The 17,612-nt window shown below is 39.9% G+C and overlaps 1 protein-coding gene across 2 annotated transcripts in view; it reads right to left on the reverse strand.

Moving 5' to 3' along the window:
• LOC149994577 (uncharacterized) overlaps window positions 1–12,792 on the reverse strand; it is a 57,048-nt gene extending 44,256 nt beyond the window's left edge. Inside the window, exons 1-2 of one of the 2 annotated variants that reach the window (XM_090260683.1) lie at window positions 12,640–12,792; window positions 11,762–11,914 (exon numbers count right to left, since the gene is read on the reverse strand). The gene's annotated coding sequence lies outside the window, so the exon portion shown is untranslated. The remainder of the gene's footprint in view (window positions 1–11,761; window positions 11,915–12,639) is intronic. The other variant, XM_090260684.1, reaches the window with a different exon arrangement.
• Between the last annotated feature and the right edge of the window lie 4,820 nt (window positions 12,793–17,612).

Genomic DNA, 17,612 nt, shown 5'->3' on the forward strand with positions numbered 1-17,612 from the left:
GAGCCTGGAAAACGGGCGAGAGCTGGGCAGGGGACATTGTTCCCTCTTGGGCCCTGCCCACACATACAACGTCACAACATGGTGAAACAGGTTGCCCTATACTGACGAATCCCTGAGGTTTCGCCCATTACAACATAATGGGAGCGACACCTCTACCTGAGACATAGAGACAAAAAAACATGGAAGCCTGTCAGAATGAGAAGACAGAGAAGTATGGCCCAAAAGGGGGAACGGATCAAGGTTCCAGTGGGAGAACTAAGCAACCAAGAGATAGCCAACCTCACAATTGAGGAGAGAGATGCAGAATTTAAAACACTGGTAATAAAGATGCTCACAGGCTTGGCAGATATGCTTGAGTATGGCAAACGCATAAGAGAAGAAGTTAAGGCTATGCTAAGTAATTTAAAGGAAAATCCACACAAAATAATGGGGAAGGGAAGAAAACTGGGGTTCAAATCAATGATTTGAACATAAGAAGAAAAAAAAAACAACCAGTCAACCAGTGCAGAATGAGGAAGCATGAATTGAAAAAAATGGGGAAAACTTCCCAAATTTTGCTAAAGAGATGGACATACAGGTCCAGGAAGCATGGAGGGTCCCGGGTGAGCTGGACCCAGAAGAGACCACACCAGGATGCATCATGACTGAGATGCCAAAGGTGAAAGATAAAGCCAGAGTCCTGGGGACAGCAAGAGAGACGTGGAGAGTTGCCTACAGGGGGATGCCCATAGGACTATCAGCTGATTTCTGAGAGGACACTTTGCAGGCAGGAAGAGACTGGCAAGCAGTATTCAATGTAATGAAAGGCAACTTGCAACCAGGATTACTCTATCCAGCAAAGCTATCATTTTGAATGGAAGGGCAGATGAAGTGCTTCCCAGACAAGGTAAAGCTAAAGGAGCTCATCATCACCAAGCCATTATTATATGAAATGTCAAAGGGACTTACTTAAGAAAAAGAAGATCAAAACTATGAACACTAAAATGACAACAAACTCACAACTATCAACAACTGAATCTAAACAATAAAAACAAAATCCAACTAAGCAAACCAGAATAGGAACAAAATCAGGTATGGGGATCATTCGGAGGGTTATCAGCTGTGAGGGGGGAGGGTGAGAAAAGGGGATATGGTGCAGGGATTAAGAAGCAAAATTGGTTGGTACAAAATAGACAGGGGGAAATTCAGAATAATATAGGAATGGGTGAAGCCAAATAATGTATATGCATGACCCATGGTCATGAACTAAGAGGGGTGGCATTGCTGGAGGGAAGGGGGTTACTGAGCAGAGGAGAGCAAAGGGGAAAAAATTGGAACTACTGTGACAACATAATCAATAAAATATACTTAAAAAAATAAAAAATAAAAATAAATAAAAATAAAAACTGTGGTACATTTACACAATGGAATACTATGCTGCAGAAAGGAAGAAGGAACACCTATGATTTGCCACAACATGAATGGAACTAGAAAGAATTATGCTTAGCAAAATAAGCCAAGCCATGAAAGAAAAATACCATATGATATTACCTAATACGGTAGACTAAGGAACAACACAAACAAATCAACAAAATTGAACAAGGAACAGAATAACAGTTATCAGGGGTGACAGGAGAGAACGGGTAAATACGTGAAGGGTCTAGTAAAGCAACTAGTATAAATAACCCATGGACATGGACAATGGGGTGGGGAATGACTGTGGGAGAAGGGGTGGGTTGGGTGGGGGTGGGACAATGGGGAAAAAATGGGACAACTGTAATAGAAAAACAATAAAATTAAATTAAAAATAAAACAAAAAATTACAATGAGATACCTCACACAGGTCAGAATGGCCATCATAAACAAATGAACAAGCAATAAGTATTGGCCAGGATGTGGAGTAAAGGGTACCCTAGTGCACTGTTGGTGAGAATGCAGCCGTTACAGAAAACAGTATGGAATTTCCTCAAAAAACTAAAAATGGAAATGCCTTTTGATTCAGAAATTCCATTAATAGAATTATATCTGAAGACTCCTGAAACACCAATTCAAAAGAACCTTTGTGCCCCTATGTTCATAGCAGCATTATTTACAATAGCCAGGTTCTGGAAACATCTTAAGTGCTGATCAGTGGATGAGTGGATCAAAAAACTATGGTACATTTACACAACGGAATACTATGCAGCAGAAAGAAAGAAGGAATCCCTAACTTTTGAGACAACATGGATCAAACTCATTAGTGAAATAAGCCAGTCAGTGAAAGCAAATACCATATGATCTCACCTTATACAGGAAACTAATGAATAAAACAAGAAATGAGCAAAACAGAACCAGAAGCATGTAAACAAGGGACAGACTGACAGTGAGCAGGGGGAAGGGGGAGAGGGATACAGGGGGAAGGCAGGGAAAGGTCTATCTAGTCAAGGAACCAGTATAAATGACCCATGGACATGGACTACAGGGTATGAATTAACTGGGGGGGCTTGGGGGGGGGGACAATTGTAATACAAAAACAGTAAGAAATAATTAAACATACTTGGAAGATTTTTCAAACCCTAAGGGGATCACTGGGATTTCACCTTTTCCCATACACTGATTAATGTATTATAAAATTCATGAATGCACCAACTTCCTCCTTTAAATGAAGAACTTAAGGTCTTGATTTTTTAAAATTTTCAGTTAGTGTTATCCTATTATTCAGAAATAAAACCATACACAAAAACACATATGTTCATAGAAATTATTTGGGAAGCATCATGGTCAAGAGGGAGGCGTAGGTAGACATGCTTTGCCTCCTTGCACCACCACAGAAAGAATTACAAGCAGATCTCAAAATTAGTAACACCCAGAACTGTCAAAAAATCAAGCTGTATGGAAGTCCAACAAACAAGGATTTGAAGACTCATATATCCAGATGGGTAGGAAGGGGGGAGTAGCAGAGACTGGCGGAGAGGTGCTGTGGTGTGGTGTGGTGTGGCGTGGCATGGTGTGACATGAAAAGGCAGCCCAGTGTGCCAGAACAGACTGGAGGGATACCTTGGGATTGAGTGATCCCAATCCCAGCCTAGGCCAGATCGCATAGCACAGGGTTCTAGCATCAGGAAGATAGACCCCCATTACTTCTGGCTGTAAAAACCAATAGGGGCTGGGACAGGGAAAGAAGTGCTAGGTTTTTGTCACTTAAAGAACCTGCAGACTTTGAACATAGGCAAACCCACCCATTCAGTGATTTACCACCATGGCAGCACCTGGAAGGGTGCCAGTCACACAAAGTAAGGGTGTGAAGTGACTGGAAATAGTGTAAGTGCTGGGCAAACAGCCAGAAGCCAGGTGGTGGCATTATCCCACCCCACACAGACACAAAGTGGTGAAGCGGGTTGCCTCATTCTGGCAATTACCTAAGGCTCCTCACAATTTACAGGTGCTTCTGTTACATAGGCCACACTACTAAGACAGGGAGTAAAAGCAGCTCTACCTAATATAGAGAAACAAACACAGGGAGTCTGTTAAATTGAGGAGACAAATAAATATGGCCCAAGTGAAAGAACAGAACAAAACACCAGGAAAAAACCTAAGTGAAATGAAGATAACCAACCAATCATATTCAGAGTTCAAAACACTGGTTATCCAGATGCTCAGGGAATTCCTTAAATATGGCAAAAAAAGAAAGAAATGAAGGTTACATGAAGTGAAATAAAGAATAATCTACAGGAAACAGAGAAGGGACATGAGCCAGGATTCAAATCAATGATTTGGAACATAAGAGATGAACATTCAACTAGAACAAAAAGGAACAAGAATTCAAGAAAACAAGGATAGACTTATGAACCTCTGGAATGTCTCTTAATGGGCCAACATACAAATCATAAGGATGCCAGAAAGAAAAGAGGTAGAGCAAGAAATTGAAAACTTATGTGAAAAAATAATAAAAGAACACTACCACAATTTGGTGAATGAAACAGACATACGAGTCCAGGAAGAACAGACAGTCCTAAACAAATTGGATCCAAAGAAGAACACACCAAGATACATCATAATTAAAATGCCAAAGGTTAAAGATAAAGAGAGAATCTTAAATGTAGCAAGAGAAAAGCCAAGTTACTTACAAAAGAGTTCCCATTAAGACTATCAGAGGATTTCTCAAAAGAAACTGCAGGCAAGAAGGGACTGGCAAGAAGTATTCAAGTGAATACTTTGAAAAGCAAGGACCTACAATCTAGATTACTCTATCCAGCAAATCTATCATTTAGAATGGAAGGGCAGATAAAGTGCTTCCCAGACAAGGTAAAGCTAAAGGAGTTCATCACCACCAAGTCATTATTATCAGATATGTTAAAGGAAATTGTTTAAGAAAAAGAAGATAATCAAACTATGAACATTAAAAAGGCAAGAGATTCACAATTATCAACAACTGAATCTAAAAAAAAAAAAACCCTAAGCAAACAGCCAGAACAGGAACAGAATCAAAGATATGGAGATCATTTGGAGGGTTATTGGTAGGGAGGGGGAAGAGGGAGAAATGGGGAAATGGCACAGGGATTAAGAAACATACTTGGTAGGAACAAAATAGACAGGAGAAGTTAAGAATAGCATAGGAAATGGAGAAGCCAAACAACTTACACACATGACCATGAACATAAACTATGGGGGAAGGATTGCTAGAAGAAAGGGGGTTACTGGGTGGAGGGGCACAAAGGGGGAAAAACTGAGACAACTCTAATAGCATAATCAATAAAACATACTTAACAAAAGAAATTTGGAAAAATAAACTATTTATAGTGATTATTTCTGGATTTTGGTAAAATAGATCATTTAATTTTCTTTTTTGTAGGTTTTTTAGTTACTATATATTTCACAAGTTTGCAATAACTCTATCACTGGAAATATTTTTTTAAGCTATCGTATTAAAAAGAATTTCTTTAATGAGTTGGGAGGATGAGAAACCTTATAGTTATTAAGAAAATTGTGATTAAATAGGCTTGCTAAGAGGTTAAAGGGAAATCAGTGATTAAAAAAATAACTGAACAATGTGGCTCGGTTGGGTTCATTCCACAAAGTGAAAAGTCACTGTTCCAGTCAGGGCACATGCTTGGGTTGCAGGTTTGGTCTCCCATCTGGCCACGTACAAGAGGCAACCAATCAATGGTTCTCTCCCTCTCTTTCTACCTCCCTTCTCCTCTTTCTAAAAATAAATAAATAACGTGTATATATATATATATATATATATATATATATATATATTTTTTTTTTTTAATGAGACTAGAAGTTGTGGCTTGCTTATGGCATCCCAGTGGCTCCCCCAGCTATCCAGCCTGCTGCCTGCTCTTCTCTTAAAAAAAACAAAACAAAAAAAACAAAAACAGCTTCCTACCAATTCTTGAACATCAACATCCTAAGAATCTTGAGGGATGACAGACAATGTTGGTTCATGGTATTTCCAAAGTGATTAAGAGACAGTATGCACAGGAGACAGAAAAAAAAATGCTTATTTCATAGCAGCTGCTCAATAATTTGAGCTTAGCCCTCCTGGGCTCCAATAAATAACCAATAATTAAATCTTTACAAAGGTATCATATAAATTTTTATCTTAACATTCAAGTATATATGTAACTTCACAATTTCTTAAGGTTTTTATTCACGACAATAAATACTTCTTAATAAGACATTATGTACATTTTTCTATGAGTGTATATAATCATAATTTTTCTTATCATATAACATTCTATCACATGCATGGAGTGTGATTTACTTAACCATTTCCACATTTTATACTAATTTCATAGGATTATCCCTAAAGTCTTCCCCAATTACTTCAGACTTTGATTCTAGACCAGCTGATGATACAATTTTTACAATATCATGAAATGAGAGACTTCTCCCCTGCCGAATTACCCATTGACAAGGATATACAACAACTCTATATATGACCTTAAGAGATTTTTGTAGCCCTGAAACCCATAAACACAGTCCAAAGACTTCGTGTTAAGAATTCTTGCCCTGGCTAGTATGGTTCAGTAGACTGAGTGCTGGCCAGGGTCACTGATTCAATTCCCAGTCAGGGGACATGCCTGGGTTGCAGGCTGGGTCCCAGTGGGGGCAAGTAAGAGGCAACCAGAAATTGATGTTTCTATCCCTCCCTTCCCCTTTCTCTTAAAAATAAACAACTAATACCTTTTTAAAAAAAGAATTCCTATTCTGGTATGCTTAAGCAAGTGATTCATTTTTCTTCCTGCTTCCAAGTATCCATCATAATTCACATTTTCATTACTCTTCAGACTACAGAAAGCTGATAGGGAATGACTAAGGTTTATCACTTAATAGCAATAGCTAATATTAACTAAGCAATAGGTGATCTTGATTGGAAATTCAAGAGTGAGAAAATATTAGTTTTAAGTAATAGTTAATAAGCTTAGTAATTAATGCATGTAAAAAGCTACTCTTTCAGGAATTGAAGTTATAACCCACCCTAGCTCCAGGATACCACAAGCATTTCCACCCTTGTGCCCCAGGAGGACTGCAAGCAATCAAGATGGTATCTGAGGCATTTTGCTCTGGGGAGAGATGCCTACCTCCCAGGACACAGATAAAGAATCATTGGTCAACAAATGAAAGAATGCTAGGAAAATTGCTGGACTGCAGCTTTTATCTGTTTAACCTTTTCCCTGAATTCCAAACCCCTTATCTATACTTTTTTCCTCCTTATAAAAGGGTCAGTTTGAAATGAAATGTAAGGTCTTTTAGGGTACACAACTCAGATCACAGCCATCTGAATAAAGTGCCCATAAAGATTCAATCCCTGTCTCTACTTATTGATTCTGGTAGTGACAGGCAGCATGAATGCTAACTTGTTCAGTTTCACTCTTTTAAGAGCTTTATAGTTATATTATTTCACGTAATCTTCAAAACAACCCTGTGAGGGACATATACTTCAGTCATGTATAACATTTTAGTCAATGAAGGACTGCATATACAATGGTGGTCCTATAGACTATAATGGAACTGAAATTCTTATCACCTAGTGACATCCTAGGAACCATAATGTCATGCATTACACAAATACCACTGTGTTACAATTACCTATAGTATTCAGTATGGTAACATTTTATACAAGTTTGTAGAATAGGAGCTGTGGGTGACAGAATTTGTCACCCCAAAATATGTCTATCTGGCATAAGGATTATTTTAGGCTGGTTAATTTTAAGAAGCAACAGAGAGAAGCTCAAAAAACCAAATAGAAGTTACCCTTTGTAAGAGACATTTACAGAGACTTCAGGCCAAGATGGAGGCGTAGGTAGACATGCTTTGCTATACTCCACAACAATAAGAAGAATTACAACTACCTCTAAACTAAAAAAAAAACAAAACAAAAAACACCAGAACTACCAGAAAATTGAACTGCCTAGAAGTCCAACAAAGATATAAAGAAGCAATACTCATCCAGACAGGTAGGAGGGGTGGAGAGGACGTGGTATGGCAGAAGCGGAAGCAAGGCAGTGACTGTAGCCAGCTGGAGGAAAGCGAGGTCATACATTATAAAAGTTGGGAAGGACACCTGAGGAGTGATTCCAGCCCCAGACCAAACCATGCAACTCACAGTTCCAGCACTGGGGAAAATAAAGCCTCACTGTTTCTGACTATGAAAACCAGTGGGGGTGGGGGTGGAGGAAGAAACTGCCAGTTTCTCAGCACAGTCTATGTATTCAGAGGGCCCTCACAGTACTAGAACATCTGCAAACCCAGCCACTCTGGGAACCACAACCAGGGCAACAGCTAGAGGGGCACCAGATCCATATGAGAAGCAGGTGAAGTGCCAGAAAAAGGGGTGAGTGCTGAGAAAGAGGCATTATTCCCCCTCTGACCCCCTCCTCCACATACAGAGTCACAACGTGGTGAAAGGGGTCATCCCACACTGACAAATACCTAAGGCCCCGACCCTTACAACATAACAGGAGGAACAGCTCCATCTAAGGCACAAGAAGACACAGAAGGTGGGCAAGCTGAGTAGGCAGAGAAGTATGGCCAAAAGAGGGAGCAGATCAAGGTTCCAGTGGGAGAGCTAAGCACCATGGTGATAGCCAATCTAACAGATGCAGAATTCAAAACACTGGTAATAATGATGCTCACAGACTTGACAGAAAAGATTAAGTATGACAAACACATAAGGGAAGAAATGAAGGCTGGGCTAAGGAAAATGAAGGAAAACCTACACTAAACCAATGGTGAAGGGAAGGAAGCTGGGCTTCAAATCAATGATTTGGAACATAAGGAAGAAAAAAACAGTTAACCAGTACAGAATGATGAAACAAGACTTGAAAAAAAAAAGAGGAGGACTACAAACCTCTGGAACAACTTTAAATGTGCCTAAATTCAAATTATAGGGGTGCCAGAAGAAGAGGGAGAGCAAGAAATTGAACTTATGTGAAAAAATAACAAAGGAAAAGTTTCCTAATTTGATGAAGGAAATAGACACACAAGTCCAAGAAACACAGAGAGTCCCAAACAAGCTAGACCCAAAGAGGACCACACTAGAACACATTATAATTAAAATACCAAATGTTCAAGATAAAGAGAGAATGAAAAGCAGCAAGAGAAAATAAGAGATTTAGCTACAAAGGGGTGTCTATAAGATTATCAGCTGATTTCTCAAAAGAAACTTTGCAGGCAAGAAGGGACTGGAAAGAAGTATACAAAGTGATGAAAAGCAAGGACCTACAACCAAGATTACTCTATTCAACAAAGCTATCATTTAGAATGGAAGGGCAGATAAAGTGCTTCTCAGACAAGGTAAAGTTAAAGAAATTCATTATCACCAGTCCATTTTTTTATGAAATGTTATAAGAACTTATTTAAGAAAAAGATCAAAATTATGAACATTAAAATGACAACAAACTCACAACTACCAACAATAGAATCTAAAAAATAAGAACAAAAATGAACTAAGCAAACAATCAGAATAGGAACTGAATCACAGGTATGGGGATCATTTGGAGGGTTATCAGCTGGGGCAGGGAAGAGGGAGAAAAGGGGAAATGGTGCAGGGATTAAGAAGCATACTTCATAGGTACAAAATAGACAGGGGCATGTTAAGAATAGTATAGGAAAGGGAGAAATGAAAGAAGATACAGACACAAGGTCAACTAAGGGGGGTGGGACTGCTGGAGAAAAGGTAGGTACTGGGCAGAGGGGAGCAAAGGGGAAAAAATGGGACAACGGTAACAGCATAATCAATAAAATATTCTTTAGAAAAATTTACATTTGTAAAAGATATCTCCATTAGTAAGGGTGTTTCCCTCACTGTATCAGTAAATGGGGAATGACCTTTCCTTCTTCACTATGCTTTTCCTGGCAACCTCCCAGAACTGACTCCCCGCAACAACTTCTGTCTTCCCCTGAAGATGGTATTTAAGGTTATGGCTTTAGCCATTTTGGCAAGCTACTCAGTTTTCCTGGGTCTGTCCCATGTCTACATGTTATTAAACTTTTGTTAGTCTTCCTCCTGTTAATCTGTCTTTATTACAGGGATGGCTCAGCAAAGAAGGGTAGATGGATACATTTTTTCCTACCCTAAAGAACAATAGGCTATCTCATATTAGCCGAGGTGTGGAGTAAATATAGTTTTGTATAAATACACTCTGTGACATTCACACAATGGTGAAGTCACCTAAGAGCACATGATTATATTATAATTCTGACTTTACAGATGAAGAAACTGTGACAAGAAAGGCTGCCCAAACTCACTCAGGTTTAAATAGCAGTCAGGATTCAAACCAGCTTTATCTAGGTTCAAATTTTTTTTTCAATCTGTATATTATTTTAATAACATTTTTAAAAAATCAATACTGAACAAAACATTATTTATGTATTTATGCATTTGGGATAAACCAAAGCAAAAAAAAAAAAAGAAATCCAAAGAATGATGAATAAAATTCAGGATAGTGATTCTCTCTGGAGGGAGAGAAGAACAAAGAGGAGCAAGAAGGAAGCCTGAAGGCCTTGACAAGACAATGCATTGACTGCAGATTCATGGGTATTTACCACATTCCTGTAGCTTATAACTTACATGTAGGTTCTGAGTGTTCTCTTTTGTGAAGCAAATAGCATATTAAAACCAATAAAGAAAAATGAAAAAGTTACTCTTAGATACACACTTTATGTCCTGATTGAGACAGAGTTCTGGATTCAAACTGCATTGATTTCGTCTCTCGTTGGCATTGCTTTTATTGAATTGTGTTTTAGGCCTTTAACTTCCTTTATCACAGGTACAAATTTGTGGCCCAACTCTGGGACACATATGGACCATAGGGTACACATTTTGAGTGATAAAATTTCTCATGGCCTCATTTTACTAGTATTTTCCCACCACCCTGATTCATTCAGTTATTTATTTTCATTCCTTTATAAAATTCTTAACCACTACATAGACCTTTCAAGACACATCCAAAACAAACTCATGCTACAAACTTTCAGTTACAAGATAAGTTCTGAACACCTAATGTACAGCATGCTTACTACTGATAATGAATATGTATTATATACTTGCAATTTGCTGAGAGTAGTTTTTTTTTTCTTTAAAAGAAAAAAACTTTATTTGTTTGTCTCTTTATATTTTTAGAGATAGGGGAAAGGAGAAAGAGAGAGGGAGAGAAACATTACTGTGTGGTTGCCTCTCACTCGCGCCCCCAACTAGGGGACCTGACGTACAACCTAGTCATGTGCCCTGACTGGAGATCGAACCAGCGACAGTTGCCTCGCAGGCCGATGCTCAATCCACTGAGCCACATCAGCCAGGCCTTGATAGTACATCTTAAGTATTCCTATCATACACTCCTCCCCCAAATAGTAACAACGGGAAGTGATGAAAATGTTAGGCTGATTGTTGTTATCATTCCATTCAACAATGTATATAATACATCAAAACATGTTTTATACTCTAAAGATATACAATTTTTAATTTGTTGAAAATAAACTAAAAAGAGGTTCCGTGAAAAGTAGCCTCACATGGTGTTCCAATCATAAATTCCTAATAGGGCAGGTCAAGCCCCAGGCCTCTAATTTCTTTAGTAATTGGTCTTATCTTTGCCTTAAACAAGACCTGTCCATTGTTTCTGTGCTTCTAGGTTAACACACATAGGAGAACCCGGCTTTCTCTCGCCTCCATATAATCTTCCTTAAATTTCCTCAATTTCAAATATGTAAAAGAAGCTGCAAAACTGATACTCTCTGAAGCATTTGAGATCTTGCTCCCCAGCAAATGTCAATTTTGGTTCAAATAAACTCTTAAAAAATCCTCCACAAGTTTAGATTTTTTCACATCAGCAAAACAAAACAAATTCATGCTCTCTATCCTCTAACCATATCAAGCTATTTTCAAAATTTTCCACTTTATGCATTCCCTTGGAAAAAAAATCCCACTCCTGCGCAAGAATGATTAATGCTATCTAAACCCTAAACTACTCATTAACAAATCACAGTAGAAAACAAAGTATAAACATTAACTTACAGAATACGTATTTTTATCATCAGAATCCTTAGGAAAAAAGTGCTCAGAGCCACTAAATATACAGCACATGGTTAACTAACCATAGAGGAAGTAAGTGGACAATAGAAAAAGGAATCCATTAATTAGATCGCTGCCATTGACTAGTGGGGAAATTCTAGGATCCAAATCCAAGAGAAAATTCTCAAGCAGGACATTTCAGGGGAAAGAAATCAAAAAGTCCTGAGTCTTGAAAATCAAATGCAGTTCACAGAAACAAAGAAGCGGCACACAATCGCACAGAACCTGGCTTTTAGAGGCGCAGCAACTATCCGTTTCACTTCAAAAGACCTTCCCTGAAGACCGTAAAGACTGAGGAGGCAAACAAGGTTCGCTACATCCCAGGATTTTCTTGACTCGGTCAAAACCGACCCTTCTTGTCCCCTTGATCCTGGTTACCTGCAAGCACAAAAGGGACCGAGAGAGAGACTGAAGAAGGTCCACCTGTCTCCCGTGGCGGAGTGCGCAGCTCTGAGTACGCCGGGGCTCAAACACCGTCATTGTCCTCCGCATCGCCCACCCTTCCGCGGCTTCCTCTGTCCAGTGGATCCTCCCAGACCCCAGAGGCCCACCCAAATCCTAATTCCAGAGTTCTGCAGCGGATATTCATTATGCAGTTTCGCCTCTCCTCTCTGGCCTTCTCTTACAGCCGGGCCTAGGTAACTAAGGCTTTCATGCAGTTGAGCAGGGACTCGGCGTCTCACACTTAAGAACAGGTCACGCCCACAGCCCCGGCCCAGCGTTGTTACTGCTGCAGGAATTTTACCCCGCGCTCTCCTGGCCTCAGAGCTGCAGCAGATCCTCGCTCTGGAGGGAATGGATAGTGGCCTGAGGCTCCTGGTCTAGCCGCAGAGACTTGCCAGTGCTGCGCTGGTTTTGTTCGGACTAGCGGCGACCACAACCGAACCTGGCTTACCAAATTCAAGCCACACCTGACTCCAAGGAAGCCCAAGCACTCAGGTCGGGCTGTGGGATTCCGGAGCGTGCCTGCCTCTGTTGCAGTGGTAGGGACAATGGGGAAAGGAGAAAGCCTCCAGATTCTGATACGGGGGAGTCAGACACAGCGGAGAAACATGTGCCAGGTGCCGGGAAAGACAAGAGTGTCCAGTTCTTTTTATACCGACCTGTAAATGTGACCGGGTGAGTGACCGTTGCTATCAAGGTTAATCCGGACGTTTTTCCCTATTGGAACTGAGTTTTAAAAAATCAGAAAAGCTGTATATTCTGGCTTTAATCCATGAGTTCTTGACTGTGTCCCCAAGAGCGAAGAAGTGAGGCTCCTGGGAGGTGTTTTTTTTTTTTCTGTCCAGACTGCGCAGGCGCATGGGGGGTGGGGATGGTGAACGCAGGGATCTTCAGAAGATCCAGGAGGTTCTCGGGTTTAAACTGCTGAGGGCTGGGGCACGCTTGGGATGTGGGGGTTGGATGAGCTGTGACGGGGGAAAGAGGAGCCGATATGGAAAGGTTGGAGCCAGGATCCCTGGTTGGGACCTGGTGTCCAGATCTTTAATCCTTGTGATGTGACTCTGACTGTGATACCCCAGTCCTGCTAGCTTGTACTGTGTGGCCTTTTCTGAGGGACTGGTGTGGTGGCCTTGTGCCTGAGTGTGTGATTTAGGACAGGGTTATATATTGGTGCTTGCAGCTGTTACCTGCCTGTGTGCCATTCTTTTGATGCCACACTGGGTTGGCGCCACTGAGATTATTACAGAGTGGGGATATGCCCCCCCCCAAAAGAAATCCCTAAAGCCTACATTTGGGTGATGAGGGAAAGGGAACAGCTTTTAAAATGCCTTTGCATAACTATGGTTGTTCCTAGTGTCTTAGTTATACAAATGGTTTGGTTCTTCCAAGGCCCCAAGGAGATGGGAGGGGTTTTGACCATAAAGTGGTGAGGGAACAGCATGCAGGGTCTACGCAAGGTTCTGTGAATGGTCAGGACTGCTTACCATGCCCACTGCGTCACAAGCCACGGTCAGGGATTTAAAAATAAGGCGGCAACCATTTTAGGGAGAGGAGAGGAGATCCATGTGGTTTGCAAGAATGGCAGAAAAGAATACCATGCAGCTTTGAAAGGGAAGGGAAACCTCCATGCGGTTTACAAGGAGGGTGGGAACTCCACATGATTCTGCATTGAGCTGGAGAGCACCGCAACACAGGCAAAACCTCCCCAGTAAGGCTCAGATGATTGGAAGCTGCTGGCAAAATTGAACTGTATCTGCGAAGTAGGGAAACTGTATCTCTGACTTTTCTAAAACTATTTGGTAGCAGGAGGCATAACTATGTGTTTGTGGGTGTTTTAAAGAAAATAAAACTTAACAGCAAAAATCCACCAATAATCTAAATCTGTATAACCTTTATTAAACAATTTTTTTTCTTTTCACCAAACTCTGGTATTGACAGTTATGCTTCTGGCGGCAGGCAATTAGGCCTCTCATAACTGAAAAGCCCATAGGTTCTGTTACAAGGTAGTTGTTGGGGATTGATTATGCCAGACTTCGAAGTTTTTGGTTCACTGGGGACTGTGAGGTTTGTGGTGTCAACAAAAGAAACAGTCAAATATGTAGAAAAATTTTGATGAGTTTGAGCCTAACAGACAATTGCCAGGAAGCAAAATCTCAATAGATTGAGAAATGCTCCAGAGAATGGCAGTTTAGCAACTTATTTTATATGTTACAATCAAAAGAAGAGATTTAAGGGGGTTACATGAAGTTCATTGGTGATAGGTTAGGGAGGTGGGAGAAAACAAAGCGGAAAACCTCTGGAATTAGATAAAAGGTAAAATGATAGACATACTTTTACAGGTAGGTATAGGACAGTTAACAATTAACATGGTAACAGTAACAATAGGGGGATTTTTAACAAAATCAATCTCTGTGGAAAGCAAATGAAATAACTAAAATTCCCATAAACATAATCTAGCAAGAGCGCTCCTAAATACGGGAAGTCTGGCCTTCTTTCGTGTTTTCTGTCAGCCTAGTCAAACCTTGGATGAAAGTGACACTGTGGACTTCCAGGGACAGTGACATCTACAGGATGCACACCAAAAAATGCATAGGTTATTGCCATTCCAATCTCCCAACACAGAGGCCTGGGGCAGGCAGAGGAAATTATATCCATAACATAATTAGGGCAGTGATAGACCTGTGTTCATTGTCTTCTTTGTCCTTCTACCTGGAACATACGTACTGATCAGATAAAGAAGGAGAAATAACAATATTCAAAAGTTTATCATATTCCAAGCACTTCACACATTTTAACTCATTTATTTTATTACACCATGCATACCATTATCTCCCTCTAGACACAAAAAGAAAAAAATGTAAATAATTGCCTAAAGTTGACACAGATAGGAAGTGCTAGATTTGAAGTCTGACACTGAGTGGGTCTGGCTCCTAGCCTATTTCTTTTAGCTACAGCATATACTCTCCACTCGGAATTAAACTAATGTAATTATTTGCAGCTATAAATGTGAGCAATACATATAAGTTTACTATATCTTACTACAATTCATGTGCATACATATACAAATACACACACACACATATACATATATACATACAGACTGTTCTATTGAAAACACTGACTTCCCTGCTTAGTTCCTAGATTTCTACCAGTTACTCTAATTTTCCATGGTTTTTTAAGAAAGAGCCTTAAAATGTAATCCTTTAATGGTACCCTGACTTAAGAAAATTCCAAAGAGGCAGCTATGTTTAGCCTGTGATAGAAAACAAGTGATAAAAGACAGCCAGAGAAGAGTGATACATGCCCTTGAGGTGGAGCTCAGGCAGACCACAGAAGAGTTAAAGACTAGAAGACAAGACAACATCCCACATTGGTGTTTCACAATGTTGCATCACTTTTTCAGTGACTCTCCCAATTCTAAGTACCTGCATTCAGTTTTCAGTACAAAGATATATTTTAAATTCAAATATATAAGATAATTCAATGATCCATTCTGTTAATGTAGATAATCAAGCGTTTACTATAGACAAGTATATTGAAGAAAACACATTCAGTGCACCATTACAGTTAATATGGAGACAGTGACAAATACAGAGAAAAGACCTAAGACACTAGGATTCAACAATGACTGAAAATAATAATTATGATAGCCTTCACATATTCCTAAAATGTGTCATTTTGTGTGGATTGTTTTTTCAAAGAACTCATGAGGAATAGAACATATACCCTCCGATTTTATCTATAGCTATATAAGTTTACAATAAAATTTGTCATGTAATGCCTAGATATTTCAAGGAATGATATACTGCAGATAGGTAAAAACAAATATCATTCAAAAGTTAATCCAATATTAAAGGACCACCATTTCCTGCAGAGTGAAAACATAGAAAGATTTGCAAAATAGGCAAAGTAAATAAAATGACCGCTAAATCTATTAATAATATTATTAAGACAATATGACACGCTTTAATGATTAGTTGTATAAGTATGGTTTCTTGGCCATGTAGGAAAAGGAAGAAAAAGGAGGTCAATAAACATAATCATGCATGCACTATGAGCTAATGTGTTAGAAGTAGGGAAAAAAATCTTAAACTTAATAAAACCATTATAATTGCAATAGGTATCTAGCTAATTGTGCTAATGACTAGCTAATACCAGTATTAGTATTGAGAACTAAACTCTGACCCAACAGTCTAGGGACCTAATAGCACTAAATCATTCCATCTCAAAATGCACTTAATTTTATGCTCCATTAATTGAACATTTATATTAATTTTTAACATTGGACTTAAGTTCATTGTAGAGTCAAGTGAACAGTTTTGCTGGCATTTGCAGCTGTTTCTTTTCTATGATGAGTTATTACTCCAAAAAATGGAAATGTTTTCTAATTAGGATTCAATTTAGATATACCAGAAGGTAAAAGGTTAAACCAAAAAGAACCTTCATGATATTAGGAAAAGATGAAAACACTCTAGATGTGAAAATAAAGAATAAACTTGGGAAAGAGAAGGATCTTCAAATAGAATGTTCTCGAGAGGAAATGGATCATGTTGTAGCCATTTTGGCGTGAAAAAAACAGCACTGAACTATAATCCAGGAGTTCCAAACCATTAACTTAATCTCTTTTTGGCTTAGACCAGTTAATTCACATATAAAATGAGGTTATATTTCAGTTTTCTTGACATGCTGGCATGTGTCCTCACTGGGAATTGTACCAGCAACCTTTCACTTGCAGGATGAGGCCCAACCAACTGAGCCACACCAGTCAGAGCCAGAACACTGCCTTTTTAATGCACATGACATTGTTTACTTCACTTTATTATAATAAATTAACCTGGCTGGTTTGGCTCAGTGGATTGAGCGTCGGCCTGCGAGCTAAGTGTCGCTGGTTCGATCTTCCAGTCAGGGCACATCAGAGAAGGAAAACTCTGACTCCAAAAAACCTCCGCTGCCTTGCGGCATACCTCTTCAGGGGAAAGGCTAAGGGAGTAAACCCCGACAGAAAATCCGGAGCCGGAGTCCCTAAGGCGGTTTGACGTTGTAGTCAACACCGGCAACTCCTGCAGCACACCTGAAGCCAAGCTGTATTGACTCCGTCTTTCCCTTGGATCCTTCAGCTGCGAAGAGAGGGGGGGTCTGCTGCATGGGCAACAGCAGACCCTCCATATCACCCTGCCCAGGCTCTGTAGCTTCAGCTTCACTGGAGAGGACACTCCAGCGTCATTGCAAGATGTCGATTCAACATGGGAGGAGACACTATCACTCCCGAGTCGGACTGCACAGCCATTCTCGGCGGTGCAGATAGACTCTTAAGAAGCTACACCATCGTCTCTCGAGACGGACGGCTGCCGACGAAGATGACGAGGGGGATTTTTGATCTCCCCTGATGCCATGCCTGTAATATGAGGGGTACAGAAAAAGGGAATTTGGCATTCTAAAGGACGGCGATTGAAACCAGAAAAGCTGGTGTTCATTGTTGCCTGTCATCTCCCAAGCCCAATAAGCAGAGATGGATTGAACATGGGCACTTTATTCAAATGGTCAGTGATCTGAAAAAACGGTGGGTTTGTACCCTAACAGACTGTCTTCCATTCCATTTCAAACGGACCCTTTTTATAAGGATAAGAAAAGT

The sequence above is a fragment of the Furipterus horrens genome, unplaced genomic scaffold, assembly GCF_987537825.1.
Source record: "Furipterus horrens unplaced genomic scaffold, mFurHor1.1.pri manual_scaffold_13, whole genome shotgun sequence".
In the NCBI taxonomy this organism is placed as follows: Eukaryota; Metazoa; Chordata; class Mammalia; order Chiroptera; family Furipteridae; genus Furipterus; species Furipterus horrens.